Source organism: Acomys minous (assembly GCF_964271855.1).
Source record: "Acomys minous genome assembly, chromosome: 14".
Taxonomy (NCBI): Eukaryota; Metazoa; Chordata; class Mammalia; order Rodentia; family Muridae; genus Acomys; species Acomys minous.
The window spans coordinates 69,122,510-69,147,151 of NC_140496.1; the positions used below are offsets into that span (position 1 = coordinate 69,122,510).

Consider the following 24,642-nt stretch of genomic DNA (forward strand, 5'->3'; position numbering starts at 1 on the left):
AACCAGTGAGATGGCATACCTTATCAATTTGCATAGAAAATGAGTAAAACAGTGCAGTGCTCTTTATTCATAATAATTAATACACTGAAAATTTTTCTTGTTTGTCCTAAGAAGTTATTAAAAAGAATAGAGATTATTTCACTCATGTTAACCCCAAAATATATTTATCATTATTAACCATATAATTTGACCTTTTAAAATGTTAATATTCAGCAGGTTTATCAATATCTTTTTTAATTAAGCAGTAATTGTCTCAATACTACTTTATAACATTTTATTTCATAACAATTATTGAATTAAATATTTTACATATTTTATTAATTCATTCATATTACATCTAAATTTTTATCCCATTCCTTGTATCCTCCCATTCCTCCCTCCTTCCCATTTTCCCCTTATTCCCCTCCCCTATGACTGTGACTGAGGGGGACCTCATCCCCTTGTATATGCTCATAGCGTATCAAGTCCCTTCTTAGTAGCCTGCTATCCTTCCTCAGATTGCCACCAGGCCTCCCTGTCCAGGAGACATGGTCAAATATGGGGCACCAGAGTTCATGTGAATTAAATTTAAAAATAAAAATTTTTAATCTCACAATATTTTTATCTTGTCCTTCTGGAATAAACATTGGAAAAAATTCAATCAACTTTCAAATAATTTTGGAAAGGTATGCAATGTTAAACAACAAATTTTAAAATGTAGTATGCTAGGTACCTAGCAGATTTGGATAATGCCCATATCTACTATATTTACTAAATCAAAATAGAAACTGAATATAAAGAACCATTTACTGAGTTGATTATAAAGGCAAAATAAAATAAAATAAAATACTTAAACTGAATTTTATATTCTTTAACTATTTTTCAGTACACACATGCAAATTATAAACAGTGAAGAACTAAAATATGCACTATTTATAATTATTGGAGAGGAAGAGAAGCAAGTAGGTATTTAATTATGAATTAGAAATGACTCAAAAAATTCTAAAAGAAGATTAGTTATAATGAATTTGTAAAATAATGTGAAAGACTGTGTGTTATTTAGAAAGGTAACCAACCAAAGGTTACTATACTAACAAGATATACTTCCATAAAACAAAACAAAAAAAACTCTTATGAGAGTTATTTAAAAATGCTGAAAATGCAAAATTATAAGTTTGGTTTGACATGGTACTATATTTGTGATTATTTTTTATTTCTTTATTTTTTACATATACATTTATATTATTAAACACCTATACAATAAACTAACTACAACCTAAGAGCCACACAACAATCTATATAAACATTACATTCATAGTATTTTGGCTATTTGTATTTGGAAGCCTTGAAGAAAACTTTTTTATTTTAATTGGCATTTGGTTATAAGTTATTATTGGTCTTATTTATAGAGAAAACAAGCTTGGGTTCAGGGATGTCTCTCATTCCCCTTATCTTTCATACTTGTGAATAGTTTTAAAGATAACTTTTTAGGGGGTTCCAAGATGGTGGCAAGTGGTATGGACCTTGTTTAGAAGCCAAAGAAATCAAGTCAGAAAACTGGATTTATTTCTTAAGCAGGAACACCATGTTCCTTACCCTACTACAGCAGGACAAACCATAGCATGCTAGGAACAAACTAGGGACAATCTTGTGCACCCCTGAATATGAGAAAAAACACAGACCTCCAGGGGAGCAGACCATCTGCCTACTTGCTGAGGTAGGCCACAGGGAACAAAACACCCGCAGAGGTGATTGGCGGGTGGGCAGTGTGGTGGTGGGGGGAGTTGTGGTATCTGTGAGAGAGAGATGACAGTAGGTGACAAAGTGGACCAGTGCCTTGTCTCAGTGAAGGGCTACAACCAGAAGGGAGAAAGGGAACATCAGACTACTGGATGGATCAGTGCACCAAAACAGAGTGGTCTGCCTACAGAGCCAAAGATTAAGAAAACAGAAGTCACACAGCACCTGACATCCAAATCACAGATCCACTGTGTGATGAATCCCTCAGAGGAGAACAAGTAGCCAGAGGAGCCCTATAGAACCACTGAATCTATGTGGCCAAGCGCAAACAAATATAGACACAGGAAGGCAGAGTCTGAGAAGCCAGTATAGAAAACAGCTCCCTGAGATTAACAGCTCAAAAAGCCCAAGCTCTCTAAGCAGATGCCTAAAGGAAAGAATAAGAGGTCTAATAACAAAAATCAAGACATTACGGCTCCACCAGAAAGCCCCAAAAACCAACAGATACCCTATTATAGCAGAGTCACAGGAAAATGACCTCAAAACCATGCTTATACAGCTATTCAAGAACTATAAATAGGAAATGAATAGATCCTTCCAAAAATTCCAGGATAACACAAACAAAAAAATAGAAGCCATCCAGGAGAAACAAGAAATGACAAGCAAACAGGTGAAAGAATTAATAAAACAATTCAAGACATGAAAACAGAATTACACAATATTTAAAAATCAGAAATTGAGAAAAACAGTGAACTGGAACAATTAAAAAAGGAAGCAGGAATCCAACAGACAAGTATAACCAAGAGAATCCAACACATGGAAGAGAGAACCTCAGGTGCTGAAGATACAATAGAAGAAATTGATACATTTCTCAAAGAAAATCTTAAAAGAGAAAAATTGGTGGTACAAAGCATCCAAGAAATCAAGGACACCCTGAGAAGACATGACCTCAGGATTATAGGAGTAGATGAAAAGGAAGATGCAAAGTCCCAATGTCCAGAAAATGTCTTCAAGAAAATCATAGAAGAACACTTCCCCAATCTACAGAAAGAGATACCCTTGAACATACAAAAGGACTACAGAACACCAGATATGCTAGATGAGAAAAGAAATTCCTCTGGCACATAATAATCAAAACACTAAATCTGCAGAATAAAGAAAAGATATTGAATACTGCAAGAGATAATGACAAAATAACATATAATGGTAGATCTATCAGAATTACACCTGACTTTGAAAAGAGACTATGAAAGCCAGAAGAGTCTGAACTGAGGTTAGACAGACTCTAAGAGACCATGGATGCAAACCCAGGCTACTATATCCAGCAAACCTTTTAATCAACATAGATGGAGAAAACAAGATATTCCATGACAAAACCAAATTTAACAGTTTGTAAACACCAACCTTGCTCTACAGAAAATAATTGAAGGAAAACATCATCAAAATGAGGTTAGCCATACCCAAGAAAATGCAGCATACAGATAATTGCATGTCAGCAAACCAAAACAGACACGGCCACACATAGTTGCCAAGAATTCCACAATAAAGGGATCCAATAACCATTGGTCAATAATATCTCTCTACATCAATAGCCTCAACTCCACAGTAAAAAGACACAGTCTAACAAAATGGATGCAAAAACAAGATCTTTCAATATGTTGCATCCAAGAAACACATCTCATGAACAAAGATAGATATTACCAGAGAATAAACAGATGGAAAAAATCTTTTTCAAGTAAATGGTCTCAGGAAGCAAGTGGGAATAGTCATTTTAATATCTGACAAAATAGACTTTCAATTAAATTTGATCAAGAAAGATTGAGAAGGACACTGTGTTCTAATCAAAGGAAAAATCCACCAAGAGGCCATCACCATCCCAAATATCTATGCCCCAAATATTAGGGTACCTGCATTTGTAAAAGAAATACTTTTAAAGTTAAAATCACTTATTGATCCCAAAACAATAATAGTGGGAGACCATGACACTCCACTTTCACCAATGGACAGAACCTCAAGGAAGAAATTAAACAGGAGAATAATCAAGCTAACAGAGGTCATGAATCAAATGGGCCTAATAGACATTTACAGAGCTATTTACTAAAATAGAAAAGAATATACTTTCTTCTCTTTGTCACATGAAACCTTCTCCAAAATAGACTATATACTTGGTCAAAAACAGGCCTCAATAGATAAAAAAAATTCAAATAATCCCCTGAATCCTATCTGACCACCATGGCCTAAAGCTGAGCATCAACAACAATAGAAATAATAAAAAGCCTACAAACACATAGAAACCAAACAATCTGCTACTCAATGACAACTGGGTGAGGGATGAAATAAAGAAATATATCAAAGACTTCCTACAGTTCAATGAAAATGAAGGCACAACATATCCAAACATTTGGGGCACAATGAAAGCAGTGCTAAGAGGAAAATTCATAGCACTAGGTGTCTTAATAAAGAACCCAGAAACATCATATATAAGCACCTTAATGGAACACATGAAAACTCTAGAAAAAAAGAAGCAGACACACCCAAGAGGAGTAACTGCTGGAAATACTCACACTCAGGGCTGAAATCAATAAGTTAGAAACAAAGAAACCAATTCAAAGAATCAACAAAACCAAGAGCTGGTTCTTTGAGAAAATTAAGAAGATAGACAAACCCTTAGCCAAACTGACTAAAAGGTAAAGGGAGAGTACACAAATTAACCATATCAGAAATGAAAAGGGAGAAATAACAACGGATACAGAGGAAATCCAAAGAATCATTATGTCTTACTTCAAAATCCTATATGCCCTAAATTTTGAAAATCTAAAAGATATGAACAATTTCCTTCATAAATTCTACTTTCCAAAGTGGAGTCAAGATCAGACAAACAAATTAAACAGGCCTATATGCCCTAAGGAAATAGAAGCAGTCATCAAAAGTATCCCCCAAAGAAAAAGAACCCTGGACCATATGGATTCAGCACAGAATTCTACGAAATATTCAAAGAGGAACTAATACCAATACTCCTCAAAATGCTCCACAAAATAGAAACAGAAGGAATGCTACCAAACTCATTCTATCAAGCCATAATAACCTTAATACCTAAGCCACATAAAAACCAACAAAGAAAAAGATTTTTATACCAACATCCCTTATGAACATAGATGAAAAAATACTTAATAAAATCTGGCAAACTGAATACAAGATCATATCAAAAATATCATCCATCATGCCCAAGTAGGTTTCATACCAGGCATGCAGGGGTGGTTCAAATTAAAGAAATACATCAATGTAATTAATCACATAAACAAACTGAAGGAAAAGAATCACACGATCATCTCTTTAGATGTGTAAAAATCATTTGACAAAATCCAACACCCTTTCTTGTTAAAATTTTTAGAGAGATCGGGGATACAAGCCACATACCTAAACATAATAAAGGCAATATACACAAAACCTATAGCCAACATCAAGCTAAATGGCAAGAAACTTAAGTCAATCCCACTGAATTCAGGGACAAAACAAGGCTGCCCACTCTCTCCATTGTTCTTCAATATAGTACTTGAAATCCTAGATAGTGCAATAAGACAGCTAAAGGATAACAAGGGGATACATATAGGAAAGGAAAAAGAAGTTAAGCTATTAGAGTTGAGATAGGATAGATATTGAATCTCATTCAGAAATTTATACCTAACAACAGAAAAGACACTTCAAGCTGGGCGAATGCAGATGGCCAATTCACTATGAATGTAACATGTATAGAACTCATTATTCTCATGATTGTCATATGGTTCTCCCTGCTGTATGTAGTTTGTTTTATACATGTGTAACAAAGTGAAAGTTACAAAAAGTAACTTTTTAAATGTGTTTAAGTCTGGCATGGTGGAACATAATGTAAACACTAACAGTCAGGAAATTAATAAGGTGGGTAACTATGCTTTTATGAATAGGTTGGATTACATAGTGAGTTTTCGGCTAACATAAGCTTACATATGAGAACCTAGATAGAAGAGATTATTGTTATAATAGTTAAAATAACTAACAGATCATCCTTCTGTAAACTGGGTTTGATAACAGTCAGTTGCAAATGAAAAAAGCCCTTGGTTTCCCACAAGCTTCAATATTGGTTACTGATGGATTCTGTGAAACTAGAGTAACTCTGTTCAGTTGTACCCAATAGTGAGACTACTATACTCAATTGGATTATTCCAAACTCATGGCCAAATAGATGATGCTGATTATAATCAGTGGATCTTAAAACAAACAAAATTATATGAGTGTGGGAAAGGGACTTGTAGGAAAGAGAAATGTTGATAGGTATTAAAGAAAACTTGGGTGGAAAGAAAAGTAATTAAAATATGTTATTTACATTAGTGAAGCTGTAAAAAGAAAATTAATTATCTATTAAAAATAAAGTATCAAGAATTAATAATCGCCTGTATTGTCCTTGTCTGGTGCCTTAGTTTAAGCAGGATCCCTGGGCCCAAATCTGCCTATCATAATGTTCTACTTGTGGGCTTCTAGGACCCTCTGGATCCTTCTACTTTGCCATTCTCCCATGCTTCTCTCATCTAGAGTCCCACTAGAATGTCCTCCCCTCTGTCTCAGTGTCCTGGTAAGTGAAGGCTTTCGTGGGACATGCCCCTTGGGCTAATATGCAGATATAAGTGAGTATATACCATTTGAGTCTTTCTGCTTCTGGGTTAACTCACTCATTATGATCATTTCTAGCTCAATCCATTTGTCCACAAATTTCGGGAATTCCTTGTTTTTAATAGCTGAATAGTATTCCATAGTGTATATGTACCACAGTTTCTTTACCCATTCTTCTACTGAGGGACACTTAGGCTGTTTCCATGTTCTGGCTATTATGAATAAGGCTGCTATGAACATGGTTGAGGAAATTTTCTTGTTGTGTGCCACTACCCAGATCTAGCCAATGGACAGAACAATCTCCACAGTAGAGTGGAGAGTGGGATATTACTTTCTCACATACTCTGGTGCCTCACCTTTGACCATGTTCCCTGGAGGGGAAGACCTGGTGGCACTCAGAGGAAGGACAGCAGGTTACCAAGAAGAGACTTGATACCCTATGAACATATACAGGGGGAGGTAATCCCCCTCAGGAATGGTCATAGGGGAGGGGAATAAGGGGAAAATGAGAGAGAAGGAAGAATGGGAGGATACAAGGGATGGAATAACCATTGAGATGTAACAAGAATAAATTAATAAAGTAAAAAAAAAAGAATTAATAATCAGGAAAACAGCTTTATATTACATTAAACCAACAAAAGACTAAGATATGTTAATAATGCTGAATGAATCTCTATGCATGTTACAAAGTTAAGAAAACAGTAATAATTGTTATTAATATGATACATTTTATTATTTAAAATAAAATAGTTTAGTAGTTTAATCATTAAAATACTGTGACTCACACACTAACACTTCTTTCAAAAACTAATTTAAGTGTTAAGGTAATTAATGAACATAATCTAATTGAAAAAACTCAGAATATATTCTTTCAATAGGAAAATAAAATGAAACACTAAGTTATTAAAAGGAGATAATCAAAATGAGAAATTGTTGTTTCCTTAATATAACATTTTGTGTCATTTTCTCTTTGCCTCATTACCTCTTCAGATAACAATAATTTGCTTTAATCATCCTGAAGAAATGTATATAACAAGGAGGACCCTAATCTGCAACACATCAATCCTTTCCATTATTTTAAAAGCAAGGCTCATCAGAATTGGAAATCATGTTAATGGTCACATTATATTAAGTGTTCTAATGAATTAAAAATGTGGGAACTTATTAATAGTGCAGTCATTGAAGGAAAAACAAAAACAGAATATACAAGGCTCATGTGAAGACATGTGAGGAATCTTCCATAGAATTCAATTTTATTGTTGGAATTCTGGAAGTGCACAAACTTCTTGAACTACATTAACATAAGGAGCCAAATGGCAGTCACAATATCATTTGTCAATTTAAAAATTGTTACAATGATTTTTTACTATAAATGTGTTTTTAATAAAGAATAAATAAGAATAATCAATGTAAATGGTGAAGAACATTTTCATCTATAACATAAAATAATGACTTTCATTTTACTTCAGAAAAAATACTGGCTTGTACAAAAGGGTCAATTGATGCTTTGATGTTGTTAGGTTACTCTTTTTCTACAGACACAGGTGACAAAGACATAAGGAAGAAGAGCAAAGATGAAGAATGGCATCTGCCTGACTTTCCTGAAACCTGAAAAAAAAAGCCACCTTGGAGTACATTAGCATGAGGAAAATCACAACAAATTTAAGCCATAACTAAGTTGAGATGTACACAATGTGCCAATTATTTTTCTAAATTTAACATATAGTTGTTTTAAACCCATCTGAAAATGCTAAATAAGAAGAGACTGAGGAAGATTCCAGATGGCAGTGCCTATCCCACACTGTATCTGATCTACCCCATGGAGACCAGGGACCTGACTGGGAGCCACAGACCACAAAACCTGGAAAATACTAGTGAACAACACCAGAAGCTACCTCCCACCATCAGAAATAGCAAGATGACTAAAGGCCAACATAAGAATGCAAATAACAAAACTTAAAACAAAGAAAGCAACCCAGAGAATTCAAACACAATCAAAATACAGGAATTGACCTCAAATCCTTAGTAATGAAGATGATAATGGAAGAAGCAAATCAAATCTGTAAACAAATGCAGGAAGATACGAGCAAACAGATTGTAGAAGTAAAACAGGCCTTTAGAGAGGCTATGGAAGAAATTCAGAAAAATACAAATAATCAGATGAAAGAAATCAATGAAACAGTTCAAGATCTGAAGATGAGAATGGAAATAATGATACAGGCACAGACAGGAACAAGAGAACTTAGAGAAGAAAGCAAGCAACACAGAGGTGAACTTCTCTAGCAGAGTTTAAGAAATGGAGGAACAAATCATGAGACTAGAAGATACAATCACAGAATTTGAAGCAACCATCAAAGAAAAGGCTAATTCTGAAAAATTCTTGACACAAACAATCCAAGAAATCAAGGACACCATGAAAGAGGAAACCTGAGGATAATAGGTACTGGAAAAAAGAGAAGATCCCTGACTCCAAGACTCAGTAAATATCTTCAAAAAATCCTAGAAGAAAATTAACCCAAAGAAGGAGATGCATATAAACATACAAGAGGCCTAGAGAACACCAAATAGAATAAACCTGAAAAGAAAATCTCCCCATCACATGATAATCAAAACACAAAATATACAGAACAAAGAAAAAATATTAAAAGTGGCAAGGGAAAAAGCCAAGTGACATATAATGGCAAGCCTATGAGAATTATATCCGACTTCTCAACAGAGAACATAAAAGCCAGAAATGCCTGGAGAGAGGTGCAACAAACCCTAACAGACAACTGATGTCAGACTAAACTATTATATCCAAGGATATAACAAAAACAAATTGAAACAGTACCTATCTACAAATCCGGCCTTACAGAAGTTACTAGAAGGAAACCTCCAAACCAATATGACAAGCTACAACCACAATTACATTGGAAAAAGACAACTACACCATTGCAAAGGTATAACCATACAAACACTCTACAGAAACCAACATCAAAATCAAGGGACTTAACAGTCACTAGTCATTAACATCTCTCAACATCAATGGTCTCAATTCTCTAATAAAAAGACACAGACTAATTGAGTGAATACATTAAGAAGATCATCATTCTTCTGCATTCAAGAAACAAATCTCAGCCATAAGAATAGATATTGCCTCAGGGTAAAAGTCTGGAAAAAAGTATTTCAAGCAAACAGACATAAGAACAAGCTGGTGTAGCCATTTTAATATCTAATAAAATAGGCTTTCAACAAAAATTAATCAAAAAGGTGAAGAAGGTCACTTCATGTTCATCAAAGGGAAAATTAACCAAGATGACATGAAAATTCTAAACAGCTATGCTCCCACAACAAGGGCACATATGTCTGTAAATGAACTATTAACAAAGTGTAACTACACATCAATAACCACACATTAAAAGTGAGAGACTTCAGCACCCAGCTTTCACCAAAGCATACATCATTGAAACAGGAACTAAACTGAGAAATGATAACACTAACCAGCCAATGTGATGAATCAAATGGATCTAAGAGATATCTACAGAACTTTTCACCCAAACACAAAGGATTATACCTTCTTCCCAGCACCCCATGGAACCTTCTCAAAAATTGATCATATAGTAGGTCACAAAACAAGCCTCAAAAGATACAAGAAGATTCAATTAATGCCTTGTATTTTATCAGATTACCACGTTCTAAAGCTGGACTTCAACAACAACAGAAATAATGAAAAATCTATACATACATGGAAACTAAACAACTCTCTACATAAAGTCACCCGAGTCAGGGAAAAAAATAAAGAAAAAATTAAGGACTTCCTGAAATTCGATGAAAATGAAAGGGCAACATACTCAAATATGTGGAACACACTGAAAGCAGTGGTAAGAGGAAAATTCATAGCATCAACTGCCTTTATCAAGAAATTAGGTAAGGGTTCAGAGTTTACTGCACATATTGCCCTTGGCTGGTTCTAGAGTTTGAGCAGGACCCCTGGGTCCAGATCTGCCCATCATAACATTCTTTTCGTAGGTTTCTAGGACCCTCTGGAACCTTTTATTTCCCCATTCTCCCATGCTTCTCTCACTTAAAGTCCTGATAGAAAGTCCTCCCCTCTGTCACACTTTCCTGGTAAATGAAGATTTTCATGGGACATGCCCCTTGGGCTAGTGTGCAGATATAAGTGAGTATATACCTTTTGACTCTTTTTGTTTCTGGGTGAACTCACTCATTACCATCACTTCTAGTTCAATCCATTTGTCCACAAATTTCAGGAATTCCTTGTTTTTAATAGCTGAGTAGTATTCCATAGTGTAATTGAACCACAGTTTTTTTTTATCCATTCTTCTACTGAGGGACACTTAGGCTGTTTCCATGTTCTGGCTATTATGAATAAGGCTGCTATGAACATGGTTGACATATGTCCTGGTTGTGTGGTGGAGTATTTTCTGGGTATATTCCAAAGAGTGGAATAGCCAGGTCTCTAGCCAATGGACAGAACCTTCTCCACAGTTGAGTAGAGAGTGGGGACTGACTTTCACAAGAACTCTGCTGACCCATATTTGACCATGGCCCCTGGAAGGGGAGGCCTGGTGGCACTCAGTGGAAGGATAGCTGGCTACCAAGAAGAGACTTCATACCCTATGAGCATCTATAGGTGGAGGATGTCCCTCTCAGTCACAGTCATAGGGGAGGGGAGTAGAGGAAAAGCAGGAGGGAGCAAGGAATGGGAGGATACAAGTGATGGGATAACAACTGGGATGTAATATGAATAAATTAATAAATATTAAAAATATTGGAAATATCCCATATAAGCAACTTAATAACAATATGGAAACCCTAGAGAAAAAGAGAAGCAGAAACACTCAAGAGGAGTAGATGTCTGGAAATAATAAAACTCAGGGCTGAAATCAATAAATGAGAGAAAAAGAGAATAATTCAAAGAATCAACAAAATGAGCAGTTGGTTCTTTAAGAAAATCACCAAGATAGACAAACCATTAGCCAAACTAACTAAAAGGCAGAGAGACACTATCAAAATTAACAAAGCAGAAATTTAAATGGAGAAATAACAATAGACACTGAATAAATACAAAGAATCATAAGACCCTACTTCAAAGGCATATGTACTACAAAATTTGAAAATCTAATGTAAATGGACAATTTTCTTAAACGATTTCACTTGCCAAAGTTCAATCAAGATCAGTTAAACAAATTGAATAGTTCTATTCGTTCTACAGCAATATAAGCAGTCATTAATCATCTTCCAACCAAAAAAAGCTCAGGGCCACAGAGCTTCAGTGAAGAATTCTACCAGATCTTTAAAGAAGAGCTAATACCGATAATCTTCAAGCTACTCCAAAAGATAGAAATGAATGGAACATTGCCAAATTCATTCTATTGGGCCACAGTAAATTTGATACCTAAACCTCACAAAGACCCAACAAAGAAACATAATTCAGACCAATTTCTCTTATGAACATTGATGGAAAAATATTCAATAAAATACTCACAAAGTGAATACAAAAACACATCTAAGATGTCATTCACCATGACCAGGTAGGCTTCATTCCAGGCATGCATGGATGGTTTAATATATAGAAATCCATCAGTGTAATCCGTAAACAAACTGAAAGAAAAAACACATAATCATCTCCTTAGATGCAGAAAAAAAGTATTAGACAAAATCCAACAACCATTCATGTTAAAGTTTTGGAGAGATGAGGGGTACAGAACACATACCTAAACATAAAAATGGCTATATATACCAAGCTAATAGCCATATCAAATTAAATCGAGAGCTACTCAAGGAAATACTTCTAAAATCAGGGACCAGGCTAGGCTGCCCACTTTCTCCATATCTCTTCAATATAGTTCTTGAAGTTCTAGCCAGAGCAATAAGACAATAAAAGGAGAGAACAGGGATTCAAATGGGAAAGGAGAAAGTCTAATTATCCCTGTTTGTAGATGATATCATAGTGTACATAAGTGAACCCCATAATTCCACCAGAGAACACCTACCGCTGATAAACACTTTCAGTAAAATGGCTGGATACAAAATTATCACAAAAAAGACAGTGGCCTTCCTATACACAAAGGACAATTGTGCAGAGGATGGAATTAGGGAAACTGCACCTTTCATGATAGCCACAAGCAATATAAAACATCTAGGAGTAACTCTAACCAAGCAAGTGAAAGACTTGTTTGAAAAAATTTCAAATCTCTGAAGGAGATTGAAGTTGACATCAGAAGTTGGAAAGATCTCCCTTGTTCACGGATCAGGAGAATTAACAGTAAAAATGGCCATCTTACTAAAAGCAATTTACAGACTCAATGCAATCCCTATCAAAATACTTATACAATTTTAAGACATTGAAATCTAAATTCTCAACTCCATATGGAAAAACAAAAAAACCCAGAATAGATAAAATAATCTTGTACAATAAAAGATCCTCTGGAGGAATTGCCACCCTGGTCTCCAGTTGTAGTATAGAGCAACAGTAATTAAAACAGTATGGTATTGGCATAGCAATAGGATGGTTGATCAATGGAATCAAATCAAAGACCCAGAAATGAATCCACACACAAATGGACACTTGATTTTTTATAAAGAAGTCTAATCTATTTCATGGAAAAAGGATAGAATCTTCAATAAATGGTGCTGTTCTGAGTGTCTACATGTAGAAAAATGCAAGTAGATTTATATTTATTATTATTTTAAATTTTTATTAATTTATTCAGATTACTGGTCAATTGTATCCCATCATTTGTATCCTCCCATCTTTCCCTCCCTACTACTTTCACCCTCTTCCCCTCCCCTAGGTCTATGACCAAGGGGGACCTCCTCACCCACTATATGGTCATAGGCTAGCAAGTCTCATCTTGGTAGCCTGCTTATTCTTTCTTTGAGTGAGAAATATAGGAGATGGTCAAATAAAAGGAACCAAGAGTGTCCTAGAAACCTATAAGAAGAACATTGTGATGGGTGGATCAGGGCTCAGGAGTGTCTGCTCAAACTATTTTACTAACCAAGGACAATACAGTAGTAAACATTGAACCCCTACTATGATCTACCCAATGGACAAAACATTCATCACAGTTGTGTGGAGAGCAGGGACTGACTCTTACATGGACTCTGTTGCCCGATATTTGACAACTTTCCCTGGGTAGGGATGCCTGGGGGCACTCAGAGAAAGGATTAGCAGACAGCCAAGATGATACTTGATAGGCTGTGACCATATGGTGGAGGAGGAGGTGCCCTTTGGTCATAAACCTAGAGAAGTGAATAGGGTGAAAGAGGGAGGGAGGGAGGAACAAGTGGATGCAAGTGAGAGAAAAACAATTTAGTTGTAATCCAAATAAATTAATTAAATAAAAAATAAAATAAAAGATTGATTAAAAAGAGAAAATCTTAAATAATAAAGAGAGACAGGCTTTGTAGTTTAAAATGACCATATAATTTTCAGCTCAAATATTAAAATTATTTTTAAATTGAGGCTTTCATGATCAGGATGAATTAATTAGAACTACAGAATGTGATTATTATCCATATTAGAGATATTTTAGTGGTAATCATCCAAAGTGTTTATTTATAAACAACTGTCTCATTTGAGGTACAAAAGTAATCAATATAATTTTAATCATTTTAAGGTGAATAACTGAACAAAGATTTTCATACTTGGGGGTCAGGTTAAGGAGGAAAGGTTTAGTTTCTCAAAAAATTAAGAACTGATCAACCTCAGGATCCAGCTATACCATATACATATATGAACTTTTTATCCTACCACAAAGACATTTTTCATTTACATTCACACCTTTATTCATAAGAACCAGAAACTGAAATCAAGCTAGATATTTGTCAACAGAAGAATGGATAAAGAAAATGTGGTAAATTTATACAAGTTAAAATAACTCAGATCTTAAAAGAAATAGCATCATAAATTTTGTAGGTAATTGGATGGATCTTTTAAAAAAAAATCACGCTGAGTAAAGTAACCCAGATCCATAAAAACAAACATGGTTTGTACTGACTTATAAATCAATAGTAGCTGTTAAAGTAAAGGACAATCATGCTATAATTAACAGACCTAGAGAGGCTAAGTCACAAGCAGGGCTCTGGGGATTATGCATGAGTCTACATGGAAAAAATAATTAGAATAGATATCATAGTGGACAGGACGTGGTGGGGGTGGGAACAGAAGGGATCAGGCAGGGGGAGAACAGAGGGATAGAAGTTCAAAATACAAAAGTATAGAGGTGTTCATTTTGAGGGTAAGGTAGAAACCTAGTGCAGTGGAAACTCTCAGAAATAAACAAGGGTGATTCTAAGACTCCTAGTTATGGGGGATATAACACCTGACCTGACAATCTCCAATAATCACGCAAGACTTCCCATGAAGATATTGGGACTACAAACCAGTCACAAAACTGACCTATAATCTGACCAACTTGAAAGATGTGATGGGGTAAAGGTGAAAGAGAAATTGCGAGAATGGCCGACCAACGACTAGTCAAGCTTGAGACCTTTGCCCCAATAGGGAGCATACCCTGACACTACTTGGAGGACCAGCAACTAGAGGTTGGTTATTCCAGAGATCTAGAATAGAACTAGATACAACTGCCTCATCCCCACCCCCCAAAAAAACCTGAAGGAAATGAATCCCAATGATATCTTTGTGTACTCTAGAAAGGAGTCTAACATAACCATCATCTGAGATGCTTCACCAAGAAACAGATGAAAACAGATGCAGAGGCCCACAGCCAAGTCTTAGGTGGAGCTCAGGGAATCCTGTTGAAAGGTGACAGGAAAAAAGGATTGTAGGAGTGAAAAGACTCAAGAACATCACAAGAAAACCTACAGAAATAAACCAACTTGGACTCATAGGGGCTCGCTCTGACTGGACCAACAATTAGTGAGCTTGAATGAGTCTAACCTATGCTATATATATATATATATATGTGTGTGTGTGTGTGTGTGTGTGTGTGTGTGTGCACGCACACGCGCGCGTGCATAGTTTGGTATATCTGTGGGACTCCTAGCATAGGGAACACTGTCTGTTTCTGCTACTTATGCCAGCCTTTGAGATCATTGTCCTCCAACTGACTTGCCTTGTCCAGCGTTAATATGAGAAGAGCTGCCTAAGCTTGGTGGATCTTGATATTCTTTGTTTCACTGATATCCCTAGGATGTTTGCCCTTTTCTGAGGGTGAAATGGAAAAGTGGATTTTGTGAAGAGGGGAAGGGATAGGGGAGGAATATTGAGGAGAAGGAATGGAAAAGGGATTGAAATATAATATATGAGAGAATAAAGAAAAAGGTAAAATACATATTCAAAAAACTAAAGACTCAGCAACCAGAGATGAATGCTAGTTTTCAGCCATAAGATATCATTACCAAAAAACAGTAAAAACAAAAAGACTCAAAGATAGGAAATATGTTATGACCTCTGTCTGGCAGCCCAACATCACAGCTAGGGAGTTTTGAGTTCTTTCTTTAGAGATTGAATTTTGTATCATTGTTTCAACTTTCTTTCCTTCTTGAGTTTTCTATTCAAAAAGGGACTTTAATTACGTTTATATATTTGTGTATGTGTAGGAGGTGTCGGTGGTAGAAGGATATGAAGGTACAGTTATCTAAGGGAATATCAAAGGACAACTTGCCAACATCTGTTCTCTTCATGCACTGTATTGGCATCAGGGTTCAGGCCCTAGTCAAATGCCTTTATCTTTGACACTACCAGACCTAGAGTCAGTTTTCTGACCTAATACAGAAAAGGTTCCTTAGTTTGGATAGATTCCTACTTGTGCCCCATCAAAATGGTTTCTGTTTGTTACAGTCATAGGTCTACTCTCATTATATAAATCCCAGCCTCTATATTGCTGGGAACACTTTCTCTTTTTTTAGATATTATTATCATCATCATCATCATCATCATCATCATCATCATCATTATTATCATCGTCATCATCATTATCATCATCATCATCATCATCATCATCATCATCATCATCATCATGTCTGGAAATACTTTCTATCACTCCCTTTTCGTAATCTAATTTGACTGTCAACAGGAATTCCAGTTCATCTGAGACTCTGTTTTCCACACGCTCATTGACATCAGTCTCCTAAATAATAGATGAAGCTTCTCAGTGAGGCTAAATATTTTTCATAATTTAACTTATTCTTACACTTACAGGACTTTCCTTTTAAGGACCGCATAGCTTTCCTTTACATTTCTCTGTCACTGCTTTAAGACATCCACCTGAACTAGAGTTGTATCCAGAAACTCAAATGTTTGAGGAGCAGAAGGACATTGGTAAAAAGTTGGCGGACTTGCACTTCATTCAGAATTTATGTAAATGCTACTGGCAGAAATTCAGAAGATTCAGTCTCCTTTAATCTCAGTTGATGATGCTTAATTCACTGCCAGTTATACTTCAAGGCCAGGAATTGTAGGAAAAGCCATGCAAATTAGCACCCTAATGAAAGCTCAAAGCCTGAAAAAGCCATAGTATGAGACACTAAGCACAGCATTCAGGGCATCAATGCTATCACAAAACTACTATTACCATGTAAATGACTCTTTTTAAAAAATGCTATTTGTGTGAATGTGTCACTGAAAACTAAGTTATAAAATTTGTTTCAACTAATACTTTATAATTATAAAATCTTATGAGATATCATGGAACTTTATGGGAATGGTTAACCTTACATGTAGAATGTGTGCATGTGTAGAGCTCAGATATCAATGTCAGGCATCTTCTTCAATGTTCTTCAAGTTCCTTATTAGTTTTTGAGAGAGGATTTGTCAGTGAGTCTGGATCTAAACTATTAGCTAGAATGACCAACAAGCCATAGGTATCCTCCCATCTCTGCATCCATATTGCAAGATTACAAGTAAATACCATCATGCCTGGCATTTTCTTCAATAGGGGTCAACCTCAGATCTTCAGTATTCACAGAAGAACAAAAAAAAAAAAAAAAAGAAAGAAAAAAAAGAAAAACTTTTCTTCCTGAGGGATTGCCAAAGGGGTCTATATAGTGTTTTTAAAATATATATATATAAAGTGAGTAATGTATAAAACATGATAAACATATCTATTACCTCAAACATTATTTTTAGTCATTCAAATGTTCGCCACCTAGGCTTCTAACTTCCCAAAATGTACACCACGTCACAATTGCCTCCTGTCCTCACACAGTAGCATACCCCTCAGAACATCCTTTGTCTACATTTTGAATCCATCCATCAGCATCTCTGCACCTCTCTTGTATCCCAGTCTTTCTGTATTTAGTACGCATCATGTAACTCTCATCAAGTCTACTCTTCAGATTCTTGTACTTTGTTTTATTCTTTTAAATATACATTTATATTATTACACATACATAATAAACTACTTACAACAAGAAGAACCAATAAACAATTAGGAATTCTATACATGTTACATGCACAGTGTTTGGCTCTTTGTACTTGGCAGCCTTGAAGAAGACATCTTTCCTATCTTGGTGTACCTAAATTTCTGAATGTAAATCAATATCTATCATATCTCATCATTATCAACTTAAAACACCTAAAAGAAGTTAATGAGCATCAAAGAACCTCCTTATGGAGATAGCTGCAAATGTGACAAACCAGCCATTATGCAAAAGGTCCTTATCTACCATATAATCCTGCTTAAAATAGGCAAGCCTGTTTACTTTTGTAGCATCTTTCATTTATAGAAATAAAATAGTTGTCTCTCAGGCATCCTTGAACTCCTCAGTGCTAAACTGTAGACATAAACAGCAAGCTAAGAAGAAATATGTATGTCAGTGCTTAGAGGTGGTTGTTTGTCATGATTGGTTACTCACTTTTCTTACAGCTACATACCTGATTACATATACTGCTTCTGGTTTCCATTATTACCAATATGAAATCATAATGACAACTAAGTTTTGTTGAAGGTTTGCATAGGAAAAACTCTGTATATAAAAGATCAATTGTTTTGCATGAGCAGAGTAAAGTACAAAGGGCCCATTTGTACATGTAAAGACCCAAGTTATAAAAGTACATGGTTACATTTCTCTCAGAATTCAGAGTTCAGAAGTCAGACAAGTCACCATTAAAAACAAATGTCTCTATTATAAAGAAAAAGTTACATAGTCTGTTCTGTTTCACTCTTGTGTTTGGTTCAAGGTAGCTTGAGATTGGCATCTCAGACTTTCATCCTTAGCAGTGATACTCACAGGAACCTGCCTTTTAGATTCCTTTCTCTTTACCCATTTTAAAAATATTTTCAGGTTTTTAAGTGTTTACTATGTTTTAATTTATTTTATCGATGGATTTTATAAGTTATATAGTATTTTTAGAATTTAATAGGTCATTTTTACTATGTTTTTAGCCATGTAATCTGCTTGTCATCTTGTGCATTGTAATAAACATGAGAGGAAAACAGTTGTTAACTAGGATAGAAACAGCTTACTTTATTTTAGATGAGATAGAACTTTACTTTTGATCTATAATTGAAATAGGTGAATGATAGTAGAAGGGATATGCATAGATATAAGGAATTATTAAATGATTATTACAACTAGAAGATGATACAGATAAGGTGATATGTTATCGTGAAAAACAACATAGATATCAGATATTAGTTCTCTGGTTTGTAAGCTGACTAGTCAATGAAAAAGGATGTGAAAAATTCTGACCATGTCATCTACAGTAAAATAATAACAAGCAAATTATTATTATAGGCTATAGAAGAAAAACTTGTTCAGATGGAAGGATTAAAGCTCAGATAAATGAAAGGATAAAAAAAATGACAGAATTCAGTGAGAGCTCCAACACTTTTGAATTAAGACTAATATTCAAATAAAGTAATACAAAAATCTGTAAAAAGCATCAGTACATTTTTATCTCAAATAAATATTTGGGTTATATATATATATATAAGTTGTGTGTTTTCATTAAGCAGTAGGGAATAGAAGAAAGCTTCAACATTCTAACAATGAACTCTCATTTTTTATAATAAACATACTTATGTCATTCACATACTGACTAGTATAATTTACATTGCTGAAAAATGAGAGCTAATGATATCTTCTTTGGTATATGGCTACAGACCCACTGCTCTAAATTATTCAGCTTTCATTTTATATAAAAACAAATCATATATAAACATTTAGGTAAAGATGATCCAATTTTCCTCATTTTTCTGAGTACATTAGTCATATATCCCCAATGCTTCTGAGAACTACAATTTCAAGGAGAAATCTACAAAAAGAAAGCATAACAACTTTGAAAATCAAATTATAATGTCCTAGAAAAATATAAAAACTTTGAGATGAGCTTTTAAAACTACAAAAAGCCTAAGGAAATATTATAGTCTCTGGTAACAGGAGTGATGTCCTACTTTTAAGTGATCTCACTTTAGTGGGATAGATTTTTTCTCAGAAAGCTTATAAACACCCATGAAATAGGTTTGGGGAAAATTAAAATTATCATCATAAAATGTTTTTCTAATTATACTTACATTTTAAAAATTACTGTTCTTAAAATTATTATTTGAGTAAAATTATACATACAACATTCAATATTTTAAGTGTGTTTTATATGTTTATTTTAGTGAATAACCCAACAATAAATTTCTATAAATAACAATAACATTTCTGATTTTGTTGCTATACAGCCACTTTAACTTAAAACTACACACTTTGTGAGAACAAAAAGATAACTTACATTTCAAAAATGTATAAAAACTTAGACTATAGTTCTACGTAGTATAAATAGATGAAGAACCAAGGCATGCAGAAGCTACATGGATATTCTTTTATTGTGTGCTTTTTAAAAATTAGGATCAGAAACATCAACAACAACAACAACCAAACAATTTAGTAGAGTTTTGTGGTATACTTGTCTTGTAGGCTGGAGTAAAGCTGCATGGTTACATGTCTGGCAAGATTTACTGTGAGACAGCCTTCAACTTTAACAACAAACTGGACCCAGAGTTGAGGTTTAAAAAATGAAGCATGTTCTACAGTCATCTCCCTTTTGATCAACTATCTATCTTATTTAAGTCAGTAAAATTCATTCTAAAGAAAGATACCATGTTTTTAAGAAACTCAAAGTAAAAATATCAGCACTGGTAGCTATACCTACCAGTTCTACAATATTCTAGAAGAAAATACTTGAAATCTAAGATATAATAGACTGTAATTATATAAATGAATATTTTAAATGATAAAATGCATGAACTCCGAGAAAAATCACATACAATGCAATGAATACAAAGCAGTAAAAATCTATAAAGCTCTCTGAGATATTTGTTATCAATAATCAGACCACAGTTGTCAGGAAATATTTAAAAACTCTACAAAGAAATCACATTTATGAAGTTCACCTTCAGAAAAGATCCAAACATGTATTTGTAAAAGTATCTTTTATTTGTCAGATGTAATTTTGCCTTAAAGGCTTACTGCTGAATAAGCTCATCCTTTCTAGATCTTTGTGAAATCTGGGCAGCTAGTTCAATTCAGTTGTTCTAGCTCAAACTTCTAAGTTTCTCTCGGCTTCTGACTGAATTGTTCTACTTGACCTCAAAATAACTCTATAAATCTGTTCTCATCTTCTGGCTCCTCATTTTCTGTATCTTTCTGTCTTCACCTGTTTCTAGTTGGATCTCTCTGCAACCCTTCTTTATACAACTGTCCCTGTAGTAGTTGCCTCTGAAATGCTAGCAGCTGAGCTTACATGAACTCAACTTCATTGTATTGCCTAATAACTGACCCACAGTGGACTGCCTGACTCTTCCCGTGCTCTTAAATATCCGCTTTCTGCTGGGCAGTGGTGGCTCACACATTTAAACCCAGCACTTGGGAGGCAGAGGCAGGCAGATCGTTGTGAGTTCAAGACCAGCCTGGTCTACAAAGCAAGTTCAGGATAGCCAAGGCTACACAGGGCAACCCTGTCTTGAAACCCTGTTCTTATAAATATCTTTTCTTGTGCCGTTCTCATAAAAGGTGGGTGTATCCTATTCTGCCAGATCTTTCTCCGATTAGTCATTTTGTTTGTCCCACAGTGAGACATCACTTTTAAACATAGGTGCTTCCTTCTCCAAACTAACTTTAGCTTCATTGTTTAAGAGTAAAGCTGTGTGCTAAGGGTATGTTTGTATGCCAGCCAGAGGGATTAAAGTATGTGGCATATCTGCACTCCAGCTCAATCACACAGACTTAGAAGGTCTTTGGATGTGATCAGAGCAGCTATGTTGCTGAATTAAAATTCCTCTACATTTATTGATATTTATTCATGGTGTGTGTGTGTGTGTGTGTGTGTGTGTGTGTGTGTGTGTGTGTGTGTTTACCACATGCAAGGGAGCATTTGTACAAATGAAAAGACAATTTTCTGGAGATGGTGTTCTACTTATATCATGTGGCTCTTTGGGATCAAGTTCAAATACTTAGGCTTAGTGGTGAGCATCATTCCCCACTTAGGTAAGTATCTCTTTGACCTGAAATTCACCTTAAATGTGCTTTTACATGAATTAATGAGAAAGTTATGAAGAGATTAACATATAAAGTTTTATTTCACACAAAAAAATGCTGAATTTGACAACAAATGCCAACATAGTGCAAACCACAACTCCAAAATCTGGGGATCCAAATGGGAAAGGAGGAAGTCAAATTATCCCTGTTTGCAGATGGTATAATAGTATACATAAATGACACTGAAAATTCCTCCAGGCAACTCCTACAGCTGAGAAACTCCTTCAGCAAAATGGCTCGATACAAAGTTAACTCAAAAACATTGGTAGCCTTCTATATACAAATTATAATTATGCAGAGGAAGAAATTAGGGGAACTACACCCTTCACAATAGCCAAAAGCAATATAAAATATCTAGGCATAACTCTAACCAAGCAAGTGAAAGACTTGGTGAAAAACACTTCAAATCTCTGAAGACGGAGATTGAAGATGACAACAGAAGATGGAAAGACCTCCCTTGTTCCTGGATCAGTATATTTAACATGATAAAAATGGCCATCTTACCAAAAGCAATTTGCAGATTCAATGCAATCCCTATGAAAATACCTACACAATTTTTTAAAGACAGTGAAAGATCAATTATCAACTTCATATGGAAAAACAAAATCCCAGAATACCCAAAACAATCCTGTACAATAAAATATCTTCCAGAGGAATATCCATACCTGATCTCAAGCTGTACTATGAAGCAGCAGCAATTAAAACAGCATGGTAGTGGCATAGCAATAGGCTGGTTGATCTATGGAATCAAATTGAAGAACCAGAAATAAATCCATACATATATGGACACTTGATTTTTGACTAAGAAGCCAAATTTATTCCATGGAAAAAGGTAGCATCTTCAACAAATGGTGCTGGCCTAATTGGATGTGTACATGTAGAAAAATACAAGTAGACCCATATGTATCAAAACACACAAAATTCAAGTCCAAGTAGATTAAAGACCTCAACACTAAACCAGAGACACTAAATATGTTAGAAGAAAAAATAGGGAAGAGTCTGGGACTCATTAGCACAGGAGACAACTTCCTGAACAGAACTCCTACAGCCCAGGCTTTAAGGTCAACAGTTAATAAATGGGACCTCTTGAGGCTGAGAAGCTTCTGTAAGGCAGAAGACACTGTCAAGAGAACAATGTGATAGCCTACAGACTGGGAAAAGATTTTCACCAACCCTACATCTGACAAAGGTCTAATATCTAAAACATATAAGGAGCTCAATAAATTAAACACCAACAAACTAAATAACACATTTAAGGAATGGGGCTCATAATTAAGCAGAGAATTCTCAACAGAGGAATAACAAATGGTTCTCAAACAATAGGTTGAGAAACACTTAAAGAAATGCTCAAAGTCCTTAGCCATCAGAGAAATGCAAATCAAAACAACTATGAGGTTACATCTTACATCCATCAAAGTGGCTAAAATAAAAAACTCAAGTGACAGCACACATGCTGGTGAGGATGTAGAGAAAGGGGGAACTTCTCCATTGCTGGTGGGAGTACAAACTTGTACAACCACCCTGGAAATCAATCTGGTGCTTTCTCAGAAAACAGAGAATAAGGCAACCTCAAGACCCAGCTATTCTACTCCTTGGAATATACCCAGAAGATGCTCTACCACATAAAAAGTTCATATGCTCAACCATGTTCACAGCAGCCTTATTCGTTATAGCCAGAATCTGTAGACAACCTAGATGTTTCTCAGTCATAGAATGGATAAAGAAACTGTGGTACATTTACACTATGGAATACTACTTAGCTATTAAAAACAAGGAAATTCCAAAATTTGTGGGCTAATGGATGGAACTAGAAAGGATCATACTGAGTGAGTTAATGCAGACCCAGAAAGACTAACATGGTATATACTCACTTATAATTGGACACTACCCAAAAGGGATGTCCCATGAAAGTCTTCACTTACAAATAGATTAAGATAGATACAGGGACTTCCTATTGGTACTCTAGGTGAGAGATGTATGGGAGAATAGGCTAATAGAAGGATCCAGAGGGTACTAGAAACTCACAAGAGGAACATCATGATGGGCAGATCTGGACCCAGGGTGGTCTGCTTAACCTACTGCACCAACCAAGGACAGTAAATATTGAACCCCTACTCAGATATAGACAATGGACAGAACATTCTCCATAGTTGCGTGGAGAGTGGGGACTGACTCTGACATGAACTCTGGTAAGGCATATTTGACCACTTTCACTCGGTGAGGAGGCCCGGAGACACTCAGAGAAAGGATAAGCAGGCTACCAAGATGAGATTTCATAGGCTGTGACCATATGGTGGGGAAGAAGATCCCCTTCTGTCACAGAGCTAAGGAAAGGCAATAGGGTGAAAAAGGGATGGAAAGAAGAATGGGTGGATACAAATGAGGGGATAACAATTTAGGTATAATCTAAATAAATTAATTAAATAAAAAAATTAAAAGTAATTAAAGCTACTCAGAAATGAAGAATACCTGGCTGAATAATCTGTAATGAGAAAAATTGAGAAAAGAATTAGATTTTGTAAATTGTAGATATGCCAAAGCAAAAGAAACATAAACGAGGAAGAGAGACTCATAAGAACTATGCAGCAATATGATAAGATGGGATGTGGAAATGTAACAAACAGTAAAATAAATGTTGCGGGACACTTGAAATAATACTGAGACATTAACAGAAATAATGGTGGACATAAAAATAAACATTAACAGACTGAGGAAGAGTTTAATGATAAAGCAAGAATAAACCTAATATCAATAATGCCAAAGAATTTTTTAAAAATGTAA

General features: G+C 35.2%; 1 long non-coding RNA gene across 1 annotated transcript; it reads left to right on the forward strand.

Moving 5' to 3' along the window:
• The first annotated feature begins 6,272 nt into the window (after nt 1-6,272).
• Nucleotides 6,273-15,171, forward strand: LOC311583033. The gene is made up of 3 exons (XR_014774365.1): nt 6,273-6,377; nt 7,354-10,269; nt 15,029-15,171. It is a non-coding gene; the product is annotated as an uncharacterized lncRNA (long non-coding RNA).
• The last annotated feature ends 9,471 nt before the right edge of the window (nt 15,172-24,642 follow it).